At 38.2% G+C, this 18095-nt stretch overlaps 1 pseudogene; it reads left to right on the top strand.

The window, feature by feature from the left end:
- Nucleotides 1-14067: 14067 nt before the first annotated feature.
- On the top strand, nucleotides 14068-15360 carry LOC100340584 (T-complex protein 1 subunit beta pseudogene; annotated as a pseudogene).
- Nucleotides 15361-18095: the final 2735 nt, after the last annotated feature.

Raw genomic sequence — 18095 nt, 5'->3', positions numbered from 1 at the left:
AAATGTATCTGAGGAGAAATTCTCAGGGTCTCACAAAGATTACACCAGAAAGAAAGAAACAAAAGAAATGTAAAGCCTCTGGGGACTTCAGCTATAGAAAATATTGCACACAGTTCAACCACTATACAACTTAATAAAGAACATCACAGAATAGGTCCATTTGCTGCAGATGCCTTTATCAAATATGCCATGCCTAGTTTTAAACAAAGAAAAAATTAAAAGACATTTTCAAAGACAGGAAAGACACACTTAAAGAGACAAAGTAAGCCTCAGTACTAGCCTCAGTAATGACATAGATTTTGGGATTATGGAGCAGGGAATTTAAAGGAGCTGTCATTAATATTATGGTGTTAATGAAGGCAGTAGACAACATGGAAGAATGAGTAATATAACCAGAAATATAAGAACTCTGAGAAAAAATGAAAGGGAAATGACACAAATTAAAAACCCTATAACAGAAATGAAAAAAAAATGCCTTTCATTGACTTTTCAATTCACTGGACACAACACAAAGAAGGATCCGTGTTTGAAGATATCTCAACAGAATCTTCCCAAAATGAAATGCAAAAATAGAGACAGAAAACAGAAGGAATAAAATTGAATGAATGGATATGGAACAATTTTGAAAGACATTATAGAAAAAAAAAAGAGATTGGAAGAGAAGAAATATCTTAATGTTGCTTAAAAATTTCCTGAAGTTAATGGCAGATAGCAAAGTACACAGGTGAGAATGTCCAATGACATCAAGCAGGATGGACACTGTTAGTAAAAGGCAAAATACATTTTATGCAAATTCAATAAACTAACATTTATAGTGGGTTTGTTGCCAGAGAGCAAGGGCTGCCTGATGCCCATGTCCTTGACTTTGCTATGAGAAGAAATTCAGGAGCACGTCTGAGAATAGTAGATACTAAAGGGCAAACATTTTGTAGAGAAGGCAAAGATACACAATCCACATATAGGGTGGGTCACACTTACAGAGGAGTGGTCCCATTCCTGAACTGTTTAATATTATATGAGTTTAGTGAAAGGAGAGGTACTTTTTTAAAAAGCATTTAATAATTTGAAAGCCAGAGTTAGAGAGAGAGGTAGAGGCAAACAGAGAGAGAGAGAGAGAGAGAGAGAGAGAGAGATGGAGAGAGAGTATCTTCTATCCCCTGGTTCACTCCCTAGATGGCTGCAATTAAGAGAGGAAATAAGAGAGGAAAGAGGAGAAAAGGTGGGACCATGGGTGGGAGGGTGGGTAGGGTGGGAAATATCACTGTGTTTCTAAATCTGTATACATAAAATACATGAAAATTATATACCTTAAAAATAAAAAAGAACTGTCTGGAAAACAATAAATATTAGCTATGATTAACAAGTTAGCCCCAACTATGAAAATTATTGAAAGAAAATGCTCTCTTATCTTATGTTTTCCACTTACACTGTATTTAAATCAGTGATATGTTTGAAAGTGATGAATATTGCAAGAACTGAATTAATCAGAACCTAATGAATCTTAAATTCAGATGCCTATACTTGCTTCTCAGGTAAGCTACCAATAATTTGCAATTATTTCTCATGGTAACTGGCATTGAAAGGCAGTTAGAATTGTGTGTTTTCAATGAATTCTTTTTTCTGTTTTTTTTTTTTTTTAAAGATTTATTTATTTATTTGAAAGGTAGAGTAACAGAGAGGCAGAGGCACAGAGAAAGAGAGAGAGAAGTCTTTCATCTTCTGGTTCACTCCCCAAATGGCTGTAACAGTCAGAGCTGCACCTATCCAAAGCCAGGAACCAAGAGCTTCTCCCAGGTCTCCTACATGGGTGCACAGGTCCAAGCACTTGGGCCATCTTCCACTGCTTTCCCAGGCCACAAGAGAGCTGGGTCAGAGGTGGAGCAGCCGGGACTTGAACTTGTGCCCATATGGGATGTCAGCACTGCAGGCAGTGACTTTACCTGCAACACCACAGCACTTGCCCCAAGGGGTACATTTTAATATAGGGGAAGACAAGTGTTTTCTGAGAAGTAAGTGGAAGTGTCCTTGAATTTAGCTATTGTCCCTTTTTGCTCCTTATAAGGTCCTATTATGACAGCTGGTAGATTTGTCATTTGGCATGCTAATGTATGACAATGAGCATATAATGAGCTGTAAATCAATCTAGACTCCCTAAACTGCTATGAGCCTAGTCAAGGCAGGGGCTCTATTCTCAAATCAAGGTGAATAAAAACCATATCCTTTAGCTCTTGAGATAACAGGGATTTTTATCTCCAGGTGGCTCAAGTGCTTTCTCTGCCTCCCTTTCTCATTCTTCCCTCAGAGAATTCTTCCCTTAAACTTAAGGGGTTGATGAGAGGCAAAGATCTGTCTTTTGTAACTTTGTTCAGTGCTGTGTATGAACTTGTTATCACTGCCAAGCCAATGAATAGAATTCTCTAGATACTGGATATAGAGATCCCAACTGTGGAGTAATTGAGTCAAGAGTTAGATCTAGCTTGGTTGTCAATGTTTGGGATTTTTGCATGATCAAGATCTTTTTTTTTTTTTTTAAACTTTTATTTAATGCATATAATTTTCCAAAGTACGACTTATGGATTACAATGGCTTCCCCCCCATACCGTCCCTCCCACCCACAACCCTCCCCTTTCCCACTCCCTCTCCCCTTCCATTCACATCACGATTCATTTTCGATTATCTTAATATACAGAAGATCAGCTTAGTATACATTAAGTATGGATTTCAACAGTTTGCTCTCACACAGAAACATAAAGTGAAAAATAATAGATGATTTTTTTAAATGATGATGAAATCAGAGCAGACCTATTGTCATGTTTAATCCCAGTGAGAGTCAAGTTGGGAATTGATAATTTCTTTTTTTTTTTTCTTTTCTTTTTTTTTTTTTTTACAGAGGATCAGTTTAGTATGCATTAAGTAAGGATTTCAACAGTTTGCACCCCCATAGAAACACAAAGTGAAATATATTGTTTGAGTACTCGTTATAACATTAAATCTCAATGTACAGCACATTAAGGATAGAGATCCTACATGAGGAGTAAGTGCACAGTGACTCCTGTTGTTGACTTTACCAATTGACACTCCTGTCTATGGCATCAGTAATCTCCCTATGCTCCAGTCATGAGTTTCCAAGGCTATGGAAGCCCTCTGAGTTCTCCGACTCTTATCTTGTTTAGACAAGGTCATAGTCAAAGTGGAGGTTCTCTCCTCCCTTCAGAGAAAGGTACCTCCTTCTTTGATGACCTGTTCTTTCCACTGGGATCTCACTCGCAGAGATCTTTTGCCAGAGTGTCTTGGCTTTCCATGCCTGAAATACTCTCATGAGCTTTTCAGCCAGATCCAAATGCCTTTAGGGCTGATTCTGAGGCCAGAGTGCTATTTAGGACATCTGCCATTCTATGAGTCTGCTGAGTATCTCACTTCCCATGTTGGATCACTCTCCCCTTTATTTACTCCATCGGTTAGCGTTAGCAGGTACTAGACTTGTCTATGTGTTCCCTTTGACTCCCAGTCCCTTCACCATGACCAACTGTGAACTGAAACTGATCACCTGGAACAGTGAGATGGCATTGGTACATGCCACCTCGATGGGATTGAATTGGAATCCCCTGGTATGCTTCCAACTCCACCACTTGGGGCAAGTCAGCCTGAGCATGTCCCAAATTATACATCTCTTCCCTCTCCCATTCCCACCACCATGTTCAACAGGGATCACATTTCAGTTAATTTTCAACACTTAAGAATAACTGTGCATCAATTACAGATCTAAACCAGTCATATTAAGTAGAACAGATAAAAAAAAACTACTAAGAGGGATAATGTATTAAGTTGTTCATTAACAGTCAGGGCTATGCTGATCAAGCCACCATTTCCCATAGTGTCCACCTCACTCCAACAGGTTTCCCTCTTGGTGTTCAGTCAGTCGTCACCGATCAGGGAGAACATATGGTATTTGTCCCTTTGGGACTGGCTTATTTCACTCAGCATGATGTGTTCCAGATTCCTCCATTTTGTTGCAAATGACTGGATTTCGTTGTTTCTTACTGCAGTATAGTATTCTAAAGAGTACATATCCCATAATTTCTTTATCCAGTCTATCGTTGATGGGCATTTAGGTTGGTTCCAGGTCTTAGCTATTGTGAATTGAGCTGCAATAAACATTAGGGTGCAGACCGCTTTTTTGTTTGCCAATTTAAATTCCTTTGTGTAAATTCCAAGGAGTGGGATGGCTGGGTCGAACGGTAGGGTTATCTTCAGGTTTCTGAGGAATCTCCAGACTGACTTCCATAGTGGCTTGACCAGCTTGCATTCCCACCAACAGTGGGTTAGTGTCCCTTTTTCCCCACATCCTCGCCAGCATCTGTTGTTGGTAGATTTCTGCATGTGAGCCATTCTAACCACCCCGGGGTGGTTAGAATGGCTCACATGATCAAGATCTTAATGTGGAATCAGGATCAAGATTTAACATGGGGCCAATGCTGTGATGTAGCAGGTAAAGCTGCCACCTGCAGAATGGCATCCATATGGACACAGGTTCAAGTCTCGTCTACTACACTTCCATTCCTTCTCACTGCTATGGCCTGGGAAAGCAGTAGAAGATGGCCCAAGTCCTTGGACCCCTGCACCCATGTGGGAGACCCGGAAGAAGTTCCTGGCTCCTGGATTCAGATCGGCGCAGCTCCGGCTGTTGTGGCCATCTAGGGAGTGAACCAGAGGATGGAAGACCTCTCTCTCTTTCTCTGCCTCTCTCTGTAACTGTCTTTGATATAAATAAAATAAATTTTTTAAAAAAGTAATTTATTTTCCTCTTAGAAAAATACGTAAAAGAGGTAAAACTTTATTTTGAAGTCAGAATTACACCGAGAGAGGAGAGGCAGAGAAAGAGAGGTCTCCCCTCCGCTGGTTTACTCCCCATTTGGCCGCAAGAATATTTTAGGACAGTTGGATCATGTGGTCTTCTTAGGATTACCTTGCTTTCTACAAAGTACATGAGGTGCAAGAAGAGATGTTGCATTTAAGAAATAGCAATGCAGGCACAGAGGAGAACAGAGTATATAACAGAGCATGTAACTCAGTTCCTAGAAGGGATCCTGATGTAGGGTTGACAGCTTCCTAGTAACAGTAGACTTGATGAAGGTGAAATCTTGTTTAACTGTATATAATCTAGACCAAGAACTCTGAAAATGGGGTATTAGTGGCAAATCCAACAGTTGGTCAAGTTTTTGCATTTAGCAATGATTTATGGAGAAGTAATCATGCTGTTAAATTATCCTCTGCAGGAAATAATGAAAATCTCCAGAAAAGTGGAAACATAATACATAATACACATAGCATGAGATTTCAAATATTATTTTTAAAAAAGTTTTATTTATTTATTTGAAAGAAAGAGTTAAAGAAAGCAAGAGAGCTAAGTGAGAGGGAAAGCATTGCAGGCAGTGGCTTAACACCCTAAGCCACAATGCAGGCCTATAGATGCACATCTAAAGGAGGCCTGCATTGGAGCAGGTAATGTGTTGTTTCCATATTCTTAAACACCCGTTGTACCTGTCTCAAGCTAACAATATGGCTAACCATCTGGTTGGTGTCTTCCACATAATATTTCACAAGGGGTGATTTTAAGAAAGCCTCAGAGCTGTTCAAGAGGCTGAAATGTGATAGGTTTAACAACTTTTCATAAATTTCTTGGCATGGTTTCCTAGAGTTGACTTTCAGATCTTATTTGTCCTCTACTTTTCCTGAAGATTTTCATATTCACAAAGAATGTGGCCTGTAGTTAGTTCCTTAGATATTTGTTCACTTATTTTATCAATAAAGGAAGAGCTATTCTTGGTTTGGGAGGTGTGTGGTATCCCAAAGTGTGGGATTATGCCTTTTAAAAGAACTTAGTCACATCTGTTGATTTTTCAGTTTAAGTTGGAAAGACATCTACCCACATGGTGGGGGTATCACGTTTTACATAAACTTTTTAGTTCAGAACTGTTTTATGTTTATAAAATAATAACTGTGAAGTAGTGCAAAGAGGTCCCATATATGCCACACCCATATTCCCCAATTATTAATTATATTATTTATTTTCCACAATCAATAAACTATACCCAGCTGCCCTTATTTTTTAATCTAACTCCTCCTACACTTTCACCCTTTCCATTCCCTAGGAATCACCATTATGTGAACAGACTGAAATTTTCTATAGCTGTCACATAAAAGCAAGTGCATTCAATATTTGTCTTTCTATCTCTGGCTTATTTCACCCAATATACTATTATCTAGTTCCATTAATTTGCCTGCAAATGAACAGTATTTCATTGTTTTCTGGCTAAATAGTATTTCATGGTTTATATAGACCACATTTTCATTATACAGCCAGCTGATGATGGACACTCTTGGTTGAATTCATATTTTGGTTATTGTGAAGAGGGCTGCCACAAACATGGTGAAGCAGGTATGTCCTTAATACACTGATTCCATGTCTTTTGGATATATACCAAGTAGTGAAATTCTGGATCATATAGCAGTTCTATTTCTAGATTTTTAAGAAATATTCATAATGCTTTTCTACAGTGACTGTTATAATTTACATTTTCAAAACTACGTACAAGAGTTTTCCTTTCTCTACAACCTTAACATTGTTATCTACTTTTTATCTTTTTGATATTACTCATTCCAATAGAGATGTGGTGATTTCTCACTGATATTTTATCATTTCCCTAATAACTAGAGGTATTAAATAATTTTTCATATGTATAGTGGTGATTTGTATTTACTTTTCTGAGAAATATTTATTCAAGTCCTATGTTTATTTCTTAACAAGATTGCTTATTTTTTTGTCATTGAGTTTTTGAATTCCTAATGAATTCTGGAGATTAATCCTTTGTTGGATATATAGCTTGCAAACATTTTCTGCCAAGCTGCCAGATCATATATCCCATGAAGTTGTCTACAAAGATCAAGAGATATTTAAAGCCTCCAGCAGAGGGAATTTGAGAAGACTACTTGCTCTCTCTCTCTCTCTCTCTCTATGTCTTCTACAATTGTAGATATTAACTAAAGATAGTAAATTCAGTCTTCAGACAGAAATATTGAGTGGCAGGGATTTTGCTTCTATAACCTCTTTTAAGTTAATGACTGCATATCCTGACTTTCTAGATCTTTCACCTATGTAACTTCTTCCATCAGCAAACCATCCAGCATCAAGATTAAGTGAATCCTTTAGAGCAGGTCTGCTAGTGCATGTCTCATTCACAGTTTTTATGGGAAACTGTATTAATTCTCGATCATTTGCTGCAGACAAAAGGGCATCTGAATTAAAACTATGGCATATTTTGAAGAATACCTCAGGAGAGTCCAAAAACAAGGCCAAATGTCTTAAGAATAGAGCTCCAGTTAACAGTTAATAGCCTTTAGCTTGAAGGAGCCCTCTACTTGATGAGGGTTTAATACATTAACAGGTTGGACAAGAGTTAATTTTGATTCCTTTTTAACCAATATGGCTTTAACTGTTGTAGCCATTAGGTATTCTGGCCATTCAATTTGTTTAGATAGCTTGTCAGTGGTCAAGGTGTATACCCCAGTTTTTTTGAGTATGTCCATCTAGGGCTTGTCCCTTCCTTCCTACCACATACGGAGTGAGTGGTTTTTCCACACTGGGGAGTCTTAGAACAGAAACTTGTTTTAGCTTTTCTTCAAGTTCTTAGAATTGTCTATGGAATCTTCCAGTGCGTATCCTCCAGTCTCATCTAAGTGTTTTGCTATGAGCCCGAATCCAAGAATCCAGATTCAGCACAATCCAGCCATTTCTGGAATGTCCTGAGTTATCTTTTGGTTTAGGGTGGCAGAATTGAAGGAACTGACACCTTTCAGTCAGTTTGAAGGTCTGTTTTCTTGGAATAACTGTATATACTCACGTCAAGAGTCACACATTGTTCCTCAACAGAGATGGTCAAGTGATCATGGAAACCAGTGTGTATGTGGTAGAGGGCTTAGAGGGTGGGTAGGAGGAGTCTTAGGCTCTTTCAGTCTTCAGCAATCTTGACCATTATGATATGGACTGCTCCAGGCACATTATATTATTCTGGGAAATGTCTCCTCAAGTAGACTTCTTGCTAGTATATAGTACAAGACCCTGGGGTTTTCTTTTTCCCCATAGGCAAGTACTGTTCTTTTTTCAATGACCCTAAAGCTTATAATGATAACACTTCCTATCAGAGGATGGTAGCTCTGATCTGAGTCATTTAGATCCCGTCCCTCCAAAAATGTCTTGACCTAAGTGTCCCTGAGGTGACAAGGAAGCTGCAAGAAGTATGGCCTTGAATCTTTCCCCCGAGCTCTATTTTCCTCCTCAGGCCTGTCTGTGTTAATGAAGACTCCAAAGACTCAATGGATACCCAAAAATATCTGTCTAGCCTGGGACTTAGGCCTATATTTGTGTATTTTCTAAGGAATTCAACTAATCAACATAGAAGAAAACCGGGTTTTCATTTAGGCCCAGAGTAACCTCCTTGAGTTTGCCATACAGTACTGGTTTTAGTATATATTTAATCATATCCTTTAAGAGGCATGTTGTAAGGTAAATTACTATTCTCTAGATTAGGAGAGCTTTCTGACAGTTCCAATGAGATCAGTCATGGACATGATCATGATATCCACACTAAATACTTCGTGGTCTGCATGTACAATCCTGACATTTCATTGACACATGCTTTGGCAGCCCAAATATCTCGCTTTCCCTCCACTATGCAACAAGTAGATAGTACAACCTGCAGGCATCTCCAAGTCAAAATAAAGTCATAGTCACTTTAATAAGCTTCTCAATAAATTTTCTTAGGTCTTTGAAAATCATCCAAACTCTTCCTTTCATGAGGACAAGTCAGATATAAAGAAAGGTGTGTGAACCCTGATGGTGTCCCCATTTCGTTTGGGAATCTTTCTCAAAGAGATGAGGTTCCTTTAGGTTTTTTGATATTGTGCTCCTAATGTTAGTGTTTGCTGGACTTGGAGCTTCCATAGTCCCAGCTGGGGAATCCTCATGTATGGATGAATAAAGGCCTCCCATAGTGAGAGAGGACATGATGAAACTGTTGGTATATTCTGGAGGAGCCGCCAGTTGACCATGGGTGGAACTTGGAGAGGATGAAGCATAGTTCTTTCTGTCTCAGAGGTTGGAGGTAAGGAGAAATGGGAAGGGCAGTCAGAGTGCCCTGTTGATGGGGAGTGGCATACAAGGAGAAGGAAAAGTACTTTCTTACCCCCTCAAAGGTCATGGGTTGAAGGAGAAATTAACGGAGTAAGTGGTTCTCCTAGGAGAAGGACAGGTAAAGAGGCATCTATGATATCAGGCTCCTGTCTAGAAGAGAGGAATCTGATGTGAGCCAGACAACATGTGCATTGTCTCTTCAGGTCAAGTCTTGACATAGGAACATAAAGGCCTGAATGTGTGAAACCTCTCCCTATTTTTCTACCTTACAACACAGATCTAATTGGAGGGTAATAATACAGTTATTGGAGTTATTTATCAGCCTCATCTCGTCCTCCAGCTTGCATTTTGGCCAACAATGTTGCAGAACAAGTAAGCCTCTTTTTCTTCAGAGTTTCTAACTTAAATGTGTCCCAGTTAGCCATGATGCACCCTAATAGAGAATCCTTACTGATGGAGTTCCTATGTTTTGCTTGAGCTCTGACTTGACATCGCAGTTCTTCTCAATTTGTCAAAGTCATGGTTACTCTTTTGTATCCAGCATTACAGGCCTCTCTGTCTTAACATGTCTGAAACAATAAGCACAGCCAGTTGCTGCAAGGAATGCAAAAGAGAAAGTGATATTTACATGTAAACAGGTTAGGGGCAAGAAGAGTTTGTGGACAAGAGCAGTTTGGCAACATCTGGAAATCACAACACAGAAAATATAAAGTGGCAGACCATGAGAGATGAGGACTAGTGGGGTCAAGATTCAAGAGAAAAATTACAAAACAAAACCAGCAAGAAGAATTGAGTGGACAGTGGTTATCTGCAATCCTTCAACCTACAATATCTGTTGAGGCTTAAGGATCAGATCAAAGAAGTGACAGAGAAAGAAAGAAAAGCAAGAAAGAGGAAGAAATAAGTCCTACTGTCCCAAAATAACACTAATGAGAGATACAAAGTGAGTGAAAAATATGGAAAAGTACCTAACATGGTCTGATTTGCCCTTTCCCACCAAGCAACCTGATTATGCTTCCTCCAGATGCCTTGTATTTGTTCTTGGGATGGAGTGTTTCTGACAAAATAATTTGAAACTTTATGTGACTCATCAAAATAGCCCCTGGTGCATATTTTGTGAGATTGGATCAATATATTTGGAAGAGTTAATGTTGCTAACCAGAATAATACCTTTTTGTCACATGCAAATAGGCAAGTAAGGACAGAGTTTATTTGATGGTGCATATTGTCTGTATACCTGACTTGATTTTTATGTGTAAATTGTTCAGGTTTTAATACTGACACCGATGTCACAAATAGGAGAGAAGTGAAATGATTACGGAAGTATATAATCAATAAGTAATGAACAGAAATTATTTATTGGACAGTAAATCAATAGAAGCAGCTTGTGCCCATTTTCATATTGTCACACACATAACAGATAACTAGGCATAATCAATATAAAGCTAATTCCTATAGCCTTAAAGAAATGACTGATTTCATAAATATTTATGTGCTCAATATATCAACTTGGCATAAACTCCTTCTGAACAAGGTAGAAATGCCCTACGCTGTCCATTTCTGATAATTTCCTGTAGTCTATTTGTGGACACTTTCAAAATGCACTTTCTATTTTGTACTGTTTATAAGTACACTGGTATTCCTGTGAATACTTATTTATTTTGTATTTATATGTGTCAAACCATATATAAATATTACATTATTAAATATCAGAAAAGCATTCGGTTGTCAGCAGGCCTGCATGATAAAAAGTTATTCAGATTGGAAACAAATTATTTGGTATGAAAATTCAACTCTAGAAGATTATATAAAATGGAAAAAACAATAAAAACAGAAGTAAATATAAAATACATTTTCCCTTTTATTGATTTATTTGTATCAAGAAAATGGAATTACTTAATGAAAGGATAATAAAAATATACTTTCTACTTTATAAAAACATGACACTGACAGAACAAAGACTGGAGGATATCAGCAGAAGTACACTGATTTAAGATTTTCTTTTTGACAAAAAAAATGATAAGAGTATGATAGGTAATGGGGTGCAATAATAATTAAAATTAGATAATAATGTTAATTTGCATCATAATCATTAGATAAGCTACTGGAAAAGACAAGTTGATATATTTTGTATCCCATAGAAAGGAGAATTAAACAATTACTTCATTGATTGTTTTTTAAAAATTAATAATTCCAGAGTTAGAAAAGGAGTGAAAATTATATTTTCATTCTACAAATATTGATCCTTTTTTTAAAAGATTTGTTTATTTATTTTGAAATTCAGATTTAGCGAAAGAGATCTTCCATTCATTGTTTCACTCCCCAGGGCTGAGCAGGCAGAAGCCAGGAGCCAGGAACTTCTTCTGAGTCTCTCACATGGGCAGCAGGAACCCAAGGACTTGGACCATCTTCTGCTGCTTTGCTTAGCACATTAGCAGGGAGCTGGATGACAAGTGGAACAGCTGGGACTAAAATTTTTGCTCATATCTCCTGCCTGGTCACGCGCGGCAGCTTTACCCACAAAATCACAATAGTGGTCCAAAAATCCTTATACTCAGTGAAATTTGAATAGTTTAACCAACATTAAATGAATTATGATTATATTTGATCCCTAAACCATGTTGAAAAAGCATTTCAATTAAGATCATGACTGAAGTATAGCACAGGTTTTCACTGGATATGTATTACACTATAAATATTTCTGCTGAAAAAATATTTTTAATTAAGAGTTTGGGGGCCGGCACTGTGACGCAGTGGATTAAAGCCCTGGCCTGAAGCACTGGCATCCCATATAGGTGCCGGTGCTAGTCCCGGCTGCTCCTCTTCTGATCCAGCTCTCTGCTATGGCCTGGGATAGCAGTACAAGATGACCCAAGTGCTTGGGCCCCTGCACCCATGTGGGAGACTGGAGGATGCTCCTGACTCCTGGCTTTGGATCGGTGCAGCTCCGACCTTTGCGACATTCTGGGTTATAAACCAGCAGATGGAAGACCACTCTCTCTGTCTCTACCTCTTTCTGTAACTCGTCTTTCAAATAAATAAAATAAATCTTTTTTTTTTAATAAGAGTTTGAAAGAAAATTGATTTGAGTACCAACTTATTTGGTTTTCCTTTTTATTTTTATCTTTTCTATTTCATGGTTTAAATTCAAATAGCAGCCATCTAATTTTGTTCTTTTCATTTTTATTAATGTAAAGAGAACAAATTTCATGTATTTCACAGGTACAATTCTAAGATAATAACTATATTTCATCCCCTCTCTCTCTCCCCAGTCCACAACTTCCCTCCTTGCTTTTATTAATTTTTGCATAGACATTATTTTAATCCACTCTGCAATCACAGGCTTGATTCTCCACTAACTATAATATTCAACAAGTAGAAAGTAGAAATTGAAGTAAGATCACATAACTACATGCCAGTGGAGAAGATAAAAAATTAGTTAGACAAAATCAGGCACCCCAAAATTAATAGAAAAAGATAAAATAAAAAAAAAAAAACATAGAAATAAAAGTAGAAAAGAAATAACAGGAATTCAAGCAAATCCAATCCCACAAATAATCACACCAAATATTAGTTGAGTAAGTCCCCAGAATTAATCAGAACTGATTAAAGATCCAACCCTGAGATATCATTAACTACTACATTTTACAATATAATGACACTGATAATATAAAAGTAAAAGAACACTCTTCTCTTCTGGCTCCTGGGAGTGATCTGTGTGGGGATATTTTTTGTGCTAAATTCCTTGGAACAATGACATCCCTTTCCATTGGTCCAGTGTTAATATCTTCAAAGGCAGAGCTATGAAGAGAGAGCAGAGAAAGCTGTTGTCATCTTTTATTGGTGGCGTCATGATTGGAGATTCAATAAAAGCACTTCAGGATCCAAAGGTGGGGAAAAACACTTTTGAGAAGTGTAGGAATTGCCTCTCTTATGGTAATCAATGATGGTGCCACTATTTTGAAAAAATAATGATGCTGGGGCCTGTGCCGTGGCTTAGCTGGTACAGCCATAGCCTGTAGTGCTGGCATCCCATATGGGCAACAGCTGAGCCCTGGCTGCTCCACCTCCGATCCAGCTCTCTGCTATGCCTGGGAAAGCAGTAGAAGATGACCCAAGGGCTTGGGCCCCTGAACCCGCATGGGAGACCTGGAAGAAGCTCCTGGCTCCTGGCTTCAGATCAGCTCAGTTCCAGCCATCGCGACCAATTGGGGAGTGAACCAGTGGATGGAAGATCTCTCTTTCTCTCTCTCTCTCTCTCTCTCTCTCTCTCTCTCCCCTCCTCCCATTCCCTTTCCCTCTCCCTCTCCTTCTTCCTCTTCCTCTCCCTCTCTCTCTCTCTGCAACTCTGACTTTCAAATAAATAAATAAATCGTAAAAAAATGATGATGCTGACAATTCAGCAGCTAAGTTTTAGTCCATATGCCAATGGTTCAAATGTTGAAGGTGGTGGCTGGCGCCGCGGCTCACTAGGCTAATCCTCCGCCTTGCGGTGCCAGCACACCGGGTTCTAGTCCCGGTCGGGGTGCCGGATTCTGTCCCGGTTGCCCCTCTTCCAGGGCAGCTCTCTGCTGTGGCCAGGAAGTGCAGTGGAGGATGGCCCAAGTGCTTGGGCCCTGCACCCCATGGGAGACCAGGAAAAGCACCTGGCTCCTGGCTCCTGCCATCGGATCAGCGTGGTGCGCCGGCCGCAGAGACCATTGGAGGGTGAACCAACGGCAAAAGGAAGACTTTTCTCTCTGTCTCTCTCTCTCACTGTCCACTCTGCCTGTCAAAAAAATAAATAAATAAATAAATAAAAAATAAATTAAAAAATAAAAAAAACAAATGTTGAAGGTGGTGATGGCACTAAATCTGTTACTGTCTTAGTAGCAGTAATGACCAAAATAACCATGTATATAACCATCATTGCAGATTGGAGTGAAGCCTCCAAAGCTGAGATGGAAGTTCTGTTGAGTTCTGCAGTTGATAATTGTTCTGAGGAAGTTACATTTTCAAGATTTAATGAAATCAGGGGTACAACATTATCTTCAAAACTTCTTACTCATTATAAAGATCAATTTACTATGCTAGTACAGAAGCTATTCTCAGACTGAAGGGCTCTGGTAATCTGGAGACAAGGTCCATCATAAAGAAGCTTGGAGAATGTCTGGCAGATTCCTATTTAGTTGAAGACCTTATGTAGGATTTAAAAAATAGAGTAAATCAGCCAAAGCCAATTGAAAATCATAAAATTCTTATTGCAAATACTGGAAGTATGCAAACAAAATAAAAATATTTGGTTCCAGGATATGGGTTGATACTATAGCAAAGGTTACAGAATTAGAACAGGCAGAAAAAGAGAAAAAAAGAAAGGTAAAGTTGAATGTATTCATAAACATGAAATAAATTGCTTTATTAACAGGTAATTGGTTAGTAATTATCCTGAATAGCACTTTGGTGCTGGAGTCATGGCTTTGAGGCATGCAGATTTTGCAGGGGTGGATCACCTATCTCTTGCCACTAGTGCTGAAATTGCCTCTACCTTTGATAAGTCAGATCTGTGAACTTGGAATTCATAAGTTTATTGAATTATATTCAATAATTCTAAGCTTGTGAAGCTTGGAAGTTACAAAGTTATATTCTCATGATTGGAGAAGACAGACTGGTTCACATTTCTGGGGTTGCCCTTGGTGAGACTTGAACCATTATTTTGTCTGGCACCACTCAACAAATTTTAGATGAAGTTGTAAGATTTTTGTATGATGCTCTTTGTGTTCTACCCAAACTATAAGAGATTCTAGAACAACTTATGGAGGACGCTGTTTTGAGGTGCTAGTGACTCATGCTGTGTCAAAGCTTATCAACAGAGCACCAAAGAGGCAGTTACAATGGAGTCTTATGTAGAGCCCTGAGAATATTGTCAACCATCATAACTGACAATGCAGGATATGACAATGTAGGATCTGGTGGCACAACTCTGAACAGCTCACAGTGAAGGCAATGTACCTGCTGGATTGGATATGAAGGGAGGGACTGTTGAAGATATAGCAATTCTCAATATAATAGAAAGTTTTAAATGATGTGACAAATATTTGAGTGTAGCTGAAGTAGTGGAGTTGATTCTATGTGTGGCTAATATTATCAAATCCACACCAAGGAATTGTGTCCCCAGTCACCACCTCTGTTAATCATTCCCGGATGATTTTGACAACTGAACCAGTTTATAGGAGAAACATGTTTGAAAGACTCCAAGCTCATAAAGAAGACTATGGAATTGATGTGTATATAAACCCATTTCTTTCACTTTGGACACTTAGCTGAGCTCTTAACATGGGTCTAATTTATTTTCCCTTTCATTTTTCATATAATTCAGTTGTTTTAAAAGTTAATTTTTCATGCTATATATTTAAATAATATTTTGAAAAGTTAAAAAATAAAAATAAGAAAATATATGTAATAGAAGCTCTAGTTATAAGAAAGATAAAAAAGTAAGACTCATATTAGAAAAGTTACACTTAAATAGTATCTTTTTTGAGATAAAGGATATTTCATAGTTGTACAAACACCAATTTTTCAAAAAGACATAAAATGGTCAAAGTAGGCAAAGATAACAGAACTTCATTAATGTAAAACAAAAACTGACTGAAATACAGGAGTGAGTAGACAAGTCAAGATTTTAGCCTGGTTTTTTCAGCAATGAATAGAATTAGGGTATATAGAAAGTAGAAAATATCCATTTTCAAACATGACAATAATTATTTTTTTTATTTTTATTTTTTGACAGGCAGAGTGGACAGTGAGAGAGAGAGAGAGAGACAGAGAGAGAGGTCTTCCTTTGCCATTGGTTCACCCTCCAATGGCCGCCGTGGCCTGCGCACTATGGCCTGCGCACCACGCTGATCCGATGGCAGGAGCCAGGTACTTCTCCTGGTCTCCCATGGGGTGCAGGGCCCAAGCACTTGGGCCATCCTCCACTGCACTCCCTGGCCACAGCAGAGAGCTGACCTGGAAGAGGGGCAACCGGGACAGAATCCGGCGCCCCGACCGGGACTAGAACCCGGTGTGCCGGCGCTGACAATAATTATTACACTAGACTTCTGATCTGCTATAGCTAAAACATTAGAGAAATCTGAGAGTACTTCAAAAACTTTGGGGGAAAATGTAATTCAAACACAAATATATTTGGGTACCAACAGTTTGTGAAACTCATGCATACTTTTATCATAATAAGGATTTTTCATGAACTTTTTAGAGACCTCTCAGGCACAGAGAAAGGGAAATATCATTATATTCCTATAATTCTATCTATGAACTACACTGTACCTGTTCTGTTTGTATTAATATCACATTAACATGATAATTGATGAGAAACAACATAAGCAACATAAAATTAGCACTAAAATTAATATCTTTTGAGTTATATTTCTCATGTACTTTTTGAATTACCTTCCTATAAGAGGTAGCTTTCTTTGTTAGGGAAAACAGACAACGTAAGAAGGCAATCTCTGAGAAAAAGCTAACTCACAGATGGTCTTTGTATCACCTTGGGCCATTGCCTATGAACAGTTTCCTGAAATACAACTTTACCATTAGACTGAGCTAAGGAGACAGCTATCAGAATTTAAGACTGCAGAAGCGTTTAGAATCTGGAAGCTAGAGTGCTTAGAAAGAAAGCACAGTGAGACAGAGGAAGACAGTCTGAGGTTTTCCCTGAGATCTTAGTTGAGGCACAGGCTGTGTGATTCCAGGGCAAAACTATATGATTTTTCCAAACATCGGCTGCTATGAATTTGCAGAGAAACATGGAAGGCCATGATACTGAGAAATCATTTAGTACTGACCTTCCTAGAATATAGAATGTATTTTTAATGCCAAGTTATTCACATAATATTCAAAAATCTTTACTTGGGTATAATGTGTATCTCACAGAAAAGATAACTCTGGCCAGTCCCATACAGCTGGCAGCTCATGACAAGAGCCTAGGGTGATTACTGATGCCATAAACAAGAGTGTCAATTTGTTAAGTCAACAACAGGAGTCACTGTGCACTTACTCCTCATGTAGGATCTCTGCCCTTAGTGTGTTGTATATTGAAATTTAATGCTATAACTAGTACTCAAACAGTATTTTTCACTTTATGTTTCTGTGTGGGTGCAAACTGTTGAAATCTTTACTTAATATATGCTAAACTGATCTTCCGTATATAAAGAGAATTGAAAATGAATCAATGTGAATGGAAGGGGAGAGGGAGTGGGAAAGGGGAGGGTTGCGGGTGGGAGGGAAGTTATGGGGAGGAACCCATTGTAATCCATAAGCTGTACTTTGGAAATTTATATTCATCAAATAAAAGTCGAAAAAATAAAAAAATAAATAAATAAATAAATAAATAAAATAAAGCTTTTAACAATTATTCTTAGGTGTTTAAATTTTAACTGAAAAGTGATCCCTGTTAGGAATTTGTAAAACATTATGCTGAGTGAAATAAGCCAATCCCAAAGGGAAAAATACCACTAGTTCCCCTTGATAGGTGACAACTAACTGAGCACCAAAAAGGAAACCTGTTAAAGTGAAATGAACACTATGAGAAACGGTGACTTGATCAGCCCTCACCCTGACTGTTGATGACTGTTGATGAGCAACTTGATATGTTATCCCTCTTAGTATTTTTTTTTTTATTTGTTCTGCTTAATACTTTTGGTTGAATACTGTAATCAATACACATTTCTTCTTAAGTGCTGAAACTTAACTGAAAAGTGATCGCTGTTAAATGTAGGAGAAAGAATAAGAGAGGGAAGAGATGTGCAATTTGGGACATGCTCAAGCTGACTTACCTCAAACGGTAGAGTTAGAAACATACCAGGGGATTCGAATTCAATCCCATCGAGGTGGCATGTACCAATGCCATCTCACTAGTCCCAGTGAT

The sequence above is a fragment of the Oryctolagus cuniculus genome, chromosome 5 (genome assembly GCF_964237555.1).
Source record: "Oryctolagus cuniculus chromosome 5, mOryCun1.1, whole genome shotgun sequence".
NCBI classification, from domain to species: Eukaryota; Metazoa; Chordata; class Mammalia; order Lagomorpha; family Leporidae; genus Oryctolagus; species Oryctolagus cuniculus.
Note: the sequence above shows the minus strand (reverse complement) of the source record. Positions and strands in the feature narration are given on the sequence as shown.